This window comes from Schistocerca piceifrons, chromosome 4 (assembly GCF_021461385.2).
Source record: "Schistocerca piceifrons isolate TAMUIC-IGC-003096 chromosome 4, iqSchPice1.1, whole genome shotgun sequence".
NCBI lineage: Eukaryota > Metazoa > Arthropoda > Insecta > Orthoptera > Acrididae > Schistocerca > Schistocerca piceifrons.
Genome location: NC_060141.1, coordinates 662,396,604 through 662,407,266, shown reverse-complemented (window position 1 = coordinate 662,407,266; position 10,663 = coordinate 662,396,604).

Here is a 10,663-nt window from a genome sequence, read left to right as displayed (position 1 = left end):
GTCGCAGGTTCGTATCCTGCATCGGGCATGGATGTTTGTGATGTCCTTAGGTTAGTTAGGTTTAACTAGTTCTAAGTTCTAGGGGACTAATGACCTCAGCAGTTGAGTCTCATAGTGCTCAGAGCCATTTGAACCATTTTTGTTATATACGCCATCCGTGTGACAGACTTTTTTTATAACTAGTACTGCCAGTTTTAGATGTAGAGTACTCTTTAGACAAGCGGTACTGATTACGTGACTATTTATGCTTACCAGGGAACAAGCAAAATTAAAAGGCATTAAGACGATTTAAGCTGATGAAATGATTGAGCACGTCTTTACAAGCAAAATGTACAGGAGCAGGAAAGAGAAAATGGAACATCTCAGTCAGAAGTTCAGTCAGTAGTTATATTATAGTAATTCTAACTCCCTCCGAACAAGCCTTGGAACGCCATGTCATCATCAGACAATAGGCGTTACTATGTGCTTGGTTATGTGGTCGGCACGCCGCTCTCCCGGCCGATGTTAGTTTTCGTAACCAGAGCCGCTGCTTTTCAACCAAGTAGCTCCTTAATTGGCCTCACATGGAATGGGTGCACCTCCCGCTTGCTAACAGCGCTAGGCAGATCCTGATGGTCACTCATCCAAGTGCTAACCAAGACCGTCAGCTCTTACCTTCGACGATCTGATGTCACATATATTACAGTAGAGGCATGTTGACGGTAGACATGACTACTGATCTCGTCCATTTTTTCTTTTTTTTTTTTGGGTCATCAGTGTTCTGACTGGTCTGATGCGACCCGCCACAAATTTCTCTCCTGTGCCAACCTCTTTCTCTCACGATCGCTTGTTTAGACTGGAAATTATCCCTTCAAAGAACTCTGTTCATTCTGACAGGAAATCGTGAATCCACACGCGAAACTGACACGATATCTGATTCTTACTCAGTTGGTTTAGCAACCAGTTCCCGAGGAAGTGTGTTAAAAGTCATCGGCAAATTTAAACATATTGGTTTCACTTGATATCCTCTGTCGATAGCACTCATTAGTGCTGAGGCGTATCGCCGTATACCGATCCTGCCTTGGAGGCGGTTAAGTAGGAGATGTGTCTCAGAGCTGGATAGTGACAGATGGTGACGCGAGACTGGACGCGCACGTAGTTTACGTATCAGCCGATAGTGGACAATATTGGATAGGGGACTGATTTAGTTTCGATTGTGCGCACTAAAGTGCACTAAAGTAATAGAATGTTTTTTATAATGTTCTAGTATTTTCATAAAGTGTAATTATGTCTTTTTCTGTAGGTAAAATGTTATAAATGTGTTTTAGCATTATGAATGATGCGTGAGTGTGATTTAAGGTTAATATGAAGACAATTGTTTAACGAGTTATGTAGTTTATGTACTGGGATTTAGTGTGGGAACATTTCGAAGAAGTATGGATGTGGAGAAAGGGGATTTTTGCAGAATAGATTTGTAAAGTAAGTTTATGGTAAAGGGAAAGTTAATTCAGGTATAATTAACAATAGTAAATAACTTTACGCATAAGCAAAACTTCAGCATATTAGATAATTATGTCGGTAAAAAGTACAGTCGTTAGGTTTACTATTTTGCGATTGGTTATTCATGAAAAGCGCGGACTAACGCGGGAGAATGTTGTTTTGCTATTGGCTGTTGAGTAAACTGACCAATGGTAAAGCACTATTCTTCGCGCGCGTTTCTCTGCTGGTAGAGAAGACTTAGAGTATTCTAGGGAAGAGTGGGAGCCTAGCGATGAAACAGTTCGGACGTGTGTAGTAGTAGTTCCGATGGGAACGATAAGTTGCCGGGTGTAGCAGTGTTTCACACATCAGAAGTGTGGTAAAGTGACGGCATAATTATTCCGATGGACGTGTAGAAATTTCGGAATTTTTAAGTGAATTTTGTGACGAGAAAAGACATATTCCGCGTGGCGTATTGAGCAGGTTCAAAAAATGTTCAAATGTATGTGAAATCTTATGGGACTTAACTGCTAAGGTCATCAGTCCCTAAGCTTACACACTACTTAACCTAAATCATCCTAAGGACAAACACACACACCCAAGCCCGAGGGAGGACTCGAACCTCCGCCGGCACCAGCCGCACAGTCCATGACTGCAGCGCCTTAGACCGCTCGGCTAATCCCTCGCAGCTGAGCAGGTCGGTGGCTAAAAACTGTGACTGCATTTGGTACCGACAGACTTAATATTTGGTGAGCATTCTCAATCAAAAACAATCAGTACTTTTGTAGCTATTAATTTTTGAGGAATGCAACACCATAAATTGCTAACGTGGGTGAAAGGGATTGTGAGTGACTGTGTTAAGCCTAACACGTGCTTGGCAGTGATACTTGTTCACCTAAGTTTCAGAATATATTAATTGAGGACAAATTTCCAACCTTTCATTTGTGTGAAAACTTTCTCCCGAAACGTAGATTACTGACTTCAATTGCAGCCTGGTTCACGTCGTAGTACAATAGGTTTCACTCGGCTTTCCTACTGATGATCTGCTGAGATAATGTTCACAGGTAGGTGCAGGTTCGTCGTAAAGGGACGGAAAGAACCGCGCCGCCACAGTGCGTGTAAATAAAGAGCCAGTTGTGTTTTGCAAGACAGGTGGTGGCGTCACGCAGGCGCTGTCGCTGTTACCTGATGAGGGTCGCCAGCGTAGCGAGGAACGCAGGACCTGTTGTGCTGCGCTGTGCTGTTGTGTGCAGCGTGCAGCAGACGGCTGAAGACTCCAGATCCAGCGACAGCAGCCTCCGAGAGCCTGCCCTAGAGTATATTGGCCCGGCAGAGCACACAGCTGGCGCAGCCGCAGCTGCCTAACACTCCAGCGTGGCTACGGTACACAGCCCAGCACCACTTAATATTGATCACGGTCAACACTGGCCCCCACCACAGCATGCAAGTCTACTGGCTGGTCGACCCTTTATCAATAGTTACACCGGAGCTGACTCACGACATCGCACACACAAAGAGTAGACGAAAGCTGTTTCTCAAATGCTTCTGAGATATGATAAATGACATTTTTCTGTACAGATGGATTCGATGTCATCGTATAAGTGCTGTACAATGTTTATATATGAATAACAACATAAAAATAAAATTTGCGTGAAGCAGACGTGATACGGCTGAAATAAACGAAGAAGTTAGACAAAAGTGTTGTTCTGACTCTTTCTAATATGTACTCTTATACCGACGAACTTGCTTACAGACAATAAAATATTTTAAAACTAACGATGTGGATATTAATACACTACTTTTGGCTGATAACTAAGTAATAGTTAGTCAGAATGAAAATGACTTACAAGAAGCTGTCTTTAGGTAAAATAGCCAGAGTATACATTCTGAACGTCGCCATCATCATCATCATGATCATCATCATCATTTAAGACCGATTATGACTTTCAGCGTTCAGTCTGGAGCATAGTCCCCCTTATAAAATTCCTCCATGATTCCTTCAGTGCTAACATTGGTGCCTCTTCTGATGTTAATCCTATTACTTCAAAATCATTCTTAACCGAATCCAGGTACCTTCTCCTTAGTCTACCCCGACTCCTCCTACCCTCTACTGCTGAACCCATGAGTCTCTTGGGTAACCTCACCATCATAAAGGCAAAATCAGTGGCAATTCATGACACCAGCTCATGTAATTTGAGTCTGTAAATGACAAGGAGATCATAGAGAAAGTTAATACATTTAAATATTTAGGGTGGAGTATTATGTAAACGGAAAACGATCAAATACAATATAAGTTACACTTGTTTAACTATTTCGGAGGAATTTTGCGCAGAACTTTGGGAAAGAAAGTCAACGGAGATGCTCCACTAAAGTTCTATAAGTTATACCAGCACTGCGCTATGGATACGAAAATTGGACTCTTAAGAAGAGAGATAGAAAGACAGAAGAAGATATTAAATGAATTTCCTTAGCTACATGGCTGAATATTCTTTGATAGATAAAAAAGGGAAATCATGACGCTCGAGTTGAACTGAATGTGCAAGACGTAAAACAACGTCACTTGGGAAGAACACATATATCGTATGCCAGATGAAGGAATCACTAAAGCTGTGAAACTATATAAACCAAGAGGCAAAAGATCTTTAGGAAGACCAATGAGGAGATGGTTTCTGGGGTGTCACCGCCAGACACCACACTTGCTAGGTGGTAGCCCTTAAATCGGCCGCGGTCCGTTGGTATACGTCGGACCCGCGTGTCGCCACTATCAGTGATTGCAGACCGAGCGCCGCCACACGGCAGGTCTAGAGAGACTTCCTAGCAAAAAATGGCTCTGAGCACTATGGGACTCAACTGCTGAGGTCATTAGTCCCCTAGAACTTAGAACTAGTTAAACCTAACCAATCTAAGGACATCACAAACATCCATGCCCGAGGTAGGATTCGAACCTGCGACCGTGGCGGTCTCGCGGTTCCAGACTGTAGCGCCTTTAACCGCACGGCCACTTCGGCCGGCAATTCCTAGCACTCGCCCCAGTTGTACAACCGACTTTGCTAGCGATGGTTCACTGACAAAATATGCTCTCATTTGCCGAGACGATAGTTAGCTTGGCCTTCAGCTACGTCATTTGCTACGACCTAGCAATGCGCCATTACCAGTTACTATTGATATTATGAATAATGTACCGTCAAGAGCGACGTTCACCATTTATGGATTAAAGTTAAGTATTCCACCAGCTACGTCCGTTTTTTCTAAAGTCTAATTTCCTTGTCCTGTTCCAGACCTCACGCCAGCCTGCGTGAGCTAAAACGCGTGCCTTTCGACTTCCTCTTGTAACCCGGTGTTGGCTCTCCTGCCAACCCACAACAGTTTCACCAATCCTGAAGGAGACAGAAAGGACCAATAGGCCCAGTCCTTGATGTTGATATATGTATTTAGACATCTTTCTATGCTCCTTGAACTGCACTTTAAATGTATGTATTTGGCAGATGGGTATTCGGGCATACAACCCATTATCAGTGGCATCTGAGTCAGATCATAAAAATAAGTGTATGCACATCTGCATCGAAAACACAGGAACATTTTGTATGCACTGATGTAAAATGACGAGACGTCCCGACTTGGCAGCAACATTTCCGATTTTTGGAGTCCAGTCCCCTTGTCCTCATTGGGTTCTGTTGGGAGCCTAAATATTCCGGTGTTTAGAAATCAAATTAAATTTTCGGTCATGTGAGCTTTCAACATATTGTTGATGATCTCAAATTTGAATGCATCATTTAGTTAACGGTACGAATACGTTTCACAATACGGCATGTCGTAGTACGTTACATTATGGGTACGATTTCGAAATAAGATATCGATACTTCTACAAACCTAGAGTTATGAAAGGTTATATGCCGAAATTACTTTCTGGAGCTACCAAAACCAATGATTTTTGAAAATTCTGGAATCTGCGTTAACATAACAAGACGTTGCTACTTTGTTATAGACAACCACATCATCTGCAAACAGTCTTAAGGGGCATCCCACGCTTTCTGCTAGGTTATTTGTATACATTGTAAGCAAGAACGGTCCTAGCTCTCTTCCTTGGGGTAACTGGGAAATTAGTTTACATCTGTCGATTTTGTTCCGTTAACAGCGAAGTTTCGAGTTCTGTCTTCAAGGAAGTCTTGAATCCAGTCGCAGATTTGGTCTGATACTCGATGAGCTCGTATTTTTTTCACTAAATTGCAGTGCGAGATTGTATCAAATGCCGTCCTGAAGTCAAGGAACACGGAATAAATCTGAGCGTCATTACAGATAGCGCTGTGAATCTCATGGAGGAACATAGTTTCGTAAGATCTCTGTTTGTGGAATTTACTTTGTTTTTATAGAAGGTATTTGCGTTCTTCAAACACGTCATAGTTCTTGAGCACAAAACATGTTCCATAATTCTACAAGCAACTGATGTCAGCGATATAAATCTACAAGTGTGTGTATCTATCCTACAGCCATTACTGTAAACGGGATTGACCTTTGCTTTTTTGTAGTCGCTAGGTATCCTTCGTGCCCCCAGTGACCTACGATAAATTGCTGCTACAAGGGGAGCAAATACTTTCGCATGATCTTTGTAGAATCTTGTAGATCTATCATCTGCTCTTGATGCCTTTCCACTACTATGCGACTGCAGCTGCTTTTCTGTTCCGCGACCCTTATTTCGAAGCTCGTACGATGATTGAACGGACAGATTGTATTACGATCTTCCGCCGTGAAACAATTTCGGAAGACTAAATTCAGTATTTCGGCCTTGTTCTATTATCTTCTGCCTTGGTCCTAATATGGTCTCTGAGTGAATGAACGGATGATTTCGAACCAAACATACTCTGATTGGTTGACTAAATTTTACCTTTAAAGTCTTTGAACGTTTCTCTCATGGCCCTCTCATTTTCGCTTCGTTCAGCTTTTGTTTGTCAGGTAGGTTTTGACTTCTCTTGAATGTGGGATAAAACTCTCTGTACGGAGCAGTATTCTAACACGGCTATTAAACCACAGTGGTGTTCCCAGCCAGTTATCACAATCAAATTTAACTTAGATGAAACAATCATAGATTTCAACATCTTTCACAGGTACGTCTCAGCGTTCCCTGCCTATATCTTAATTGCCATTTACGGGCTTATTTTAGTTACTTTTGTTGCACTGTTGTGCACCTGTTATCCGCCAAAATTGCGCAGGATGTTTCAGGCTGATACTGATTACAGCTTTGTTATTTTATTTATAATTTCTTGTCCTTTCTTATTAGACGGCTGAGATGTACTACTAAAAATTTCCCTATTTCCTTATTAAAGCGTGCAACGAAATTAATAGTAGGCGCCAAATATAACAAACACGATTCAAAATATATGCTCATTCACACTTTCTGCACAATTATAATATACTTGAAAGTTAGTAAACTTCTGAAGTTCTGGATTGAAAATGCAGTGCCGTTTGGGTATTCGGGAGTTAGCTCCAGTGTAAACAAAGTGAATAAATGACTTATTAGCTGCGCTATAAGTCCTACAATTTTTACGCTAAAGAAATACACGTGAAAGTGTTAGGGTCACCTCTAAGCAAATCCTCTTGAGTAACACCAACGTGAGTGGAAGTATTATTGATGATCTCAAATTTCAAATTTTAATGCATCATTTAGTTAGCGGTACGAATGCGTTTCACAATACAGCATGTCGTAGTACGTTACATTAGGGGTACGATTTCGAAATAAGATATCGATACTTCTACAACGTTAGAGTTATGAAAGGTTATATGCTGAAACTTTAAATGATGGAGTATTTGATTTGATTTCTAAAAATCAGAACATTTAGGCCCCCTTGCAGACCCTACATGGGGACAAGATTACTGGACTCTAAAAATCGGAACTGTCCCAGACAAATCGGAACGTTTGCTCACTAACTAACCGGGTAGCTCAGGGGCTCGCGAAACATGCCTACATCTACATCTACATCTACGTCCATACTCCGCAAGCCACCTGACGGTGTGTGGCGGAGGGTACCTTCAGTACCTCTGTCGGTTCTCCCTTCTATTCCAGTCTCGTATTGTTCGTGGAAAGAAGGACTGTCGGTATGCCTCTGTGTGGGCTCTAATCTCTCTGGTTTTATCCTCATGGTCTCTTCGCGAGATATACGTAGGAGGGAGCAATATACTGCTTTACTCTTCGGTGAAGGTATGTTCTCGAAACTTCAATAAAAGCCCGTACCGAGCTACTGAGCGTCTCTCCTGGAGAGTCTTCCACTGGAGTTTATCTATCATCTCCGTAACGCTTTCGCGATTACTAAATGATCCTGTAACGAAGCGCGCTGCTCTCCGTTGGATCTTCTCTATCTCTTCTATCAACCCTATCTGGTACGGATCCCACACTGCTGAGCAGTATTCAAGCAGTGGGCGAACAAGCGTACTGTAACCTACTTCCTTTGTTTTCGGATTGCATTTCCTTAGGATTCTTCCAATGAATCTTAGTCTGGCATCTGCTTTACCGACGATCAACATTATATGATCATTCCATTTTAAATCACTCCTAATGCGTACTCCCAGATAATTTATGGTATTAACTGCTTCCAGTTGCTGACCTGCTATTTTGTAGCTAAATGATAAAGGATCTATCTTTCTGTATATTCGCAGCACATTACACTTGTCTACATTGAGATTCAATTGCCATTCCCTGCACCATGCGTCAATTCGCTGCAGATCCTCCTGCATTTCAATACAATTTTCCATTGTTACAACCTCTCGGTACACCACAGCATCATCTGCAAAAAGCCTCAGTGAACTTCCGATGTCATCCACCAGGTCATTTATGTATATTGTGAATAGCAACGGTCCTATGACACTCCCCTGCGGCACACCTGAAATTACTCTTACTTCGAAAGACTTCTCTCCATTGAGAATAACATGCTGCGTCCTGTTATCTAGGAACTCCTCAATCCAATCACACAATTGGTCTGATAGTCCATATGCTCTTACTTTGTTCATTAAACGACTGTGGGGAACTGTATCGAACGCCTTGCGGAAGTCAAGAAACACGGCATCTACCTGTGAACCCGTGTCTATGGCCCTCTGAGTCTCGTGGACGAATAGCGCGAGCTGGGTTTCACATGACCGTCTTTTTCGAAACCCATGCTGATTCCTACAGAGTAGATTTCTAGTCTCCAGAAAAGTCATTATACTAGGCGCAAGTACCAATGCTCTCAGCCTCGCTGCACGTATCCACCACCGGCATATAATGCTGTCTGACTGTGTGGAGGAGGAAGAGACGAAAACTTGTGATATTTAAATAGCAGTGCAGTCGCACTGTGTACAAATAACAAAACAAATTTTCATTATTAATTAATTATTTTTGGCGCGCTGAAGACCTTATTTAATTTTTTCTGGTACAAACTGTTGGCATATGGACAGATGCAGACAGTTTCACAGACTTTTCCAGTCAGATTGCCACATAATCGTGACTTATTTAGTTTTATAACAAGAAAAAGGTCTTTCATACAAATATTCGATCGAAATATGTTTGCAACCCCATGAGACTGGGGATCTCTAGCTGATGAAAGCAATGCAGCTGTCACTGCAGCTGAAAAGTCAAACGGTCTCAGAAAATGCTCGAAAATAAATGCAAGGTTGGCTGTGTCCTCGAAACCTTTCCAATACCATCCTTGTAATTCTTTCAAGGCCACAACGAATTCTTCAAACCCCATGTTCATTTTAACGGCACTGATGTTAGGGCATAACTGCCTCCCCATCAAATCAGAAAAAAGTTACCTGGCAGCATAAAATGCAAAATCTGCAATTCTTTCCGGACGTTCTAATTTTTGTTCTTGCACTCAACATTAAGGAATTTCAAAGCGAAAAATCGTTCCAGGCACGCCCCCTGGCTTAACCAATGTACTTTGCAGTAATATGTGTCTCCACTTCCACTGAAAACTGTTTGCAAATGACAATGACTGGCCGTTGTGGCCGAGCGGTTCTAGGCGCTTCAGTCCAGAACCGCGCTGCTGCTGCGGTCGCAGGTTCTAATCCTGCCTCGAGGCCGGCCGGAGCGGCCGAGCGGTTCTAGGCGCTACAGTCTAGAACCGCGCGACAGCTGCAGTCGCAGGTTCGAATCCTGCCTCGGGCATGGATGTATGTGATGTCCGTAGGTTAGTTAGGTTTAAGTAGTTCTAAGTTCTAGTGGACTGATGACCTCAGAAGTTAAGTCCCATAGTGCTCATTGCCATTTCAACCTGCCTCGGGCATGGATGTGTGTGATGTCCTTAGGTTAGTTAGATTTAAGTAGTTTTAAGTCTAGGGGACTAATGACCTCTGATGTTAAGTCCCATAGTGCTTAGAGCCATTTGAACCATTTTCTGAAATGACAATGAACTAATGTGTGTGACTTCAGAAATTTTACTGTTTGTACCACCAATTTCTTCAAGTGCTCCATGCCCACAAATTTAACACAAAATGCTGCTTGATGTATAGTTCAATGAATCGCACCTGCCAATCATTGTAATTTTTTGCGGTTTCCTTGTGAACTAAATCTTTAAATTCTTTTGCGCAATACATCAATTACACTTCGTACAAAATATGCAGTACTTGTCGCTTATGCGAACTGAGAATTGTCATTCCTCTTTTCTGTCATTCCCATTCATTTCAAAGGATTGTGACGATAGATTGTGTTATGTACATAGTTCCGCGTAGTCAGCGCGTACACAACTTTCCCACTAGAGCGCGCCCCGCTAAGCACAACAGCGCAGGCGCAGCGCTCGTCCGCCTCCGCACTACGAGATGGACCAAATTCTGCTTCCGCCGCTCCGCGTATTAATATGTAACGCAGCCAATGAGATTGCTGCTAACGTAGAACCCTTTCTCCTCGCGGATCACACTTGCGCAGTGATACATGAACGCGCGAGGTATTATAATGAGTGTACAGACCTCCGATTAGTCAGTCTGGATTTGTCTGCACCAGTCTGTACCAGTCTATAGTCAAGTTTCAGTCTGCGCCTAATACGATTACCATATTCCTGTACGTAGCCATGAAGATAAATGTATAGACACTTTTGTCAAGTATCAGAGATATGTGAGAATAAGATTACCGTACCAAGACCAAAGGAACTTCAGATTGTCAATTGTAAATAGCATCCAGAATCAAGTTACGTAAGGTTTATGCTTGTTACTATTTTAATAAATGTGTGTGAAAATTAGTCAA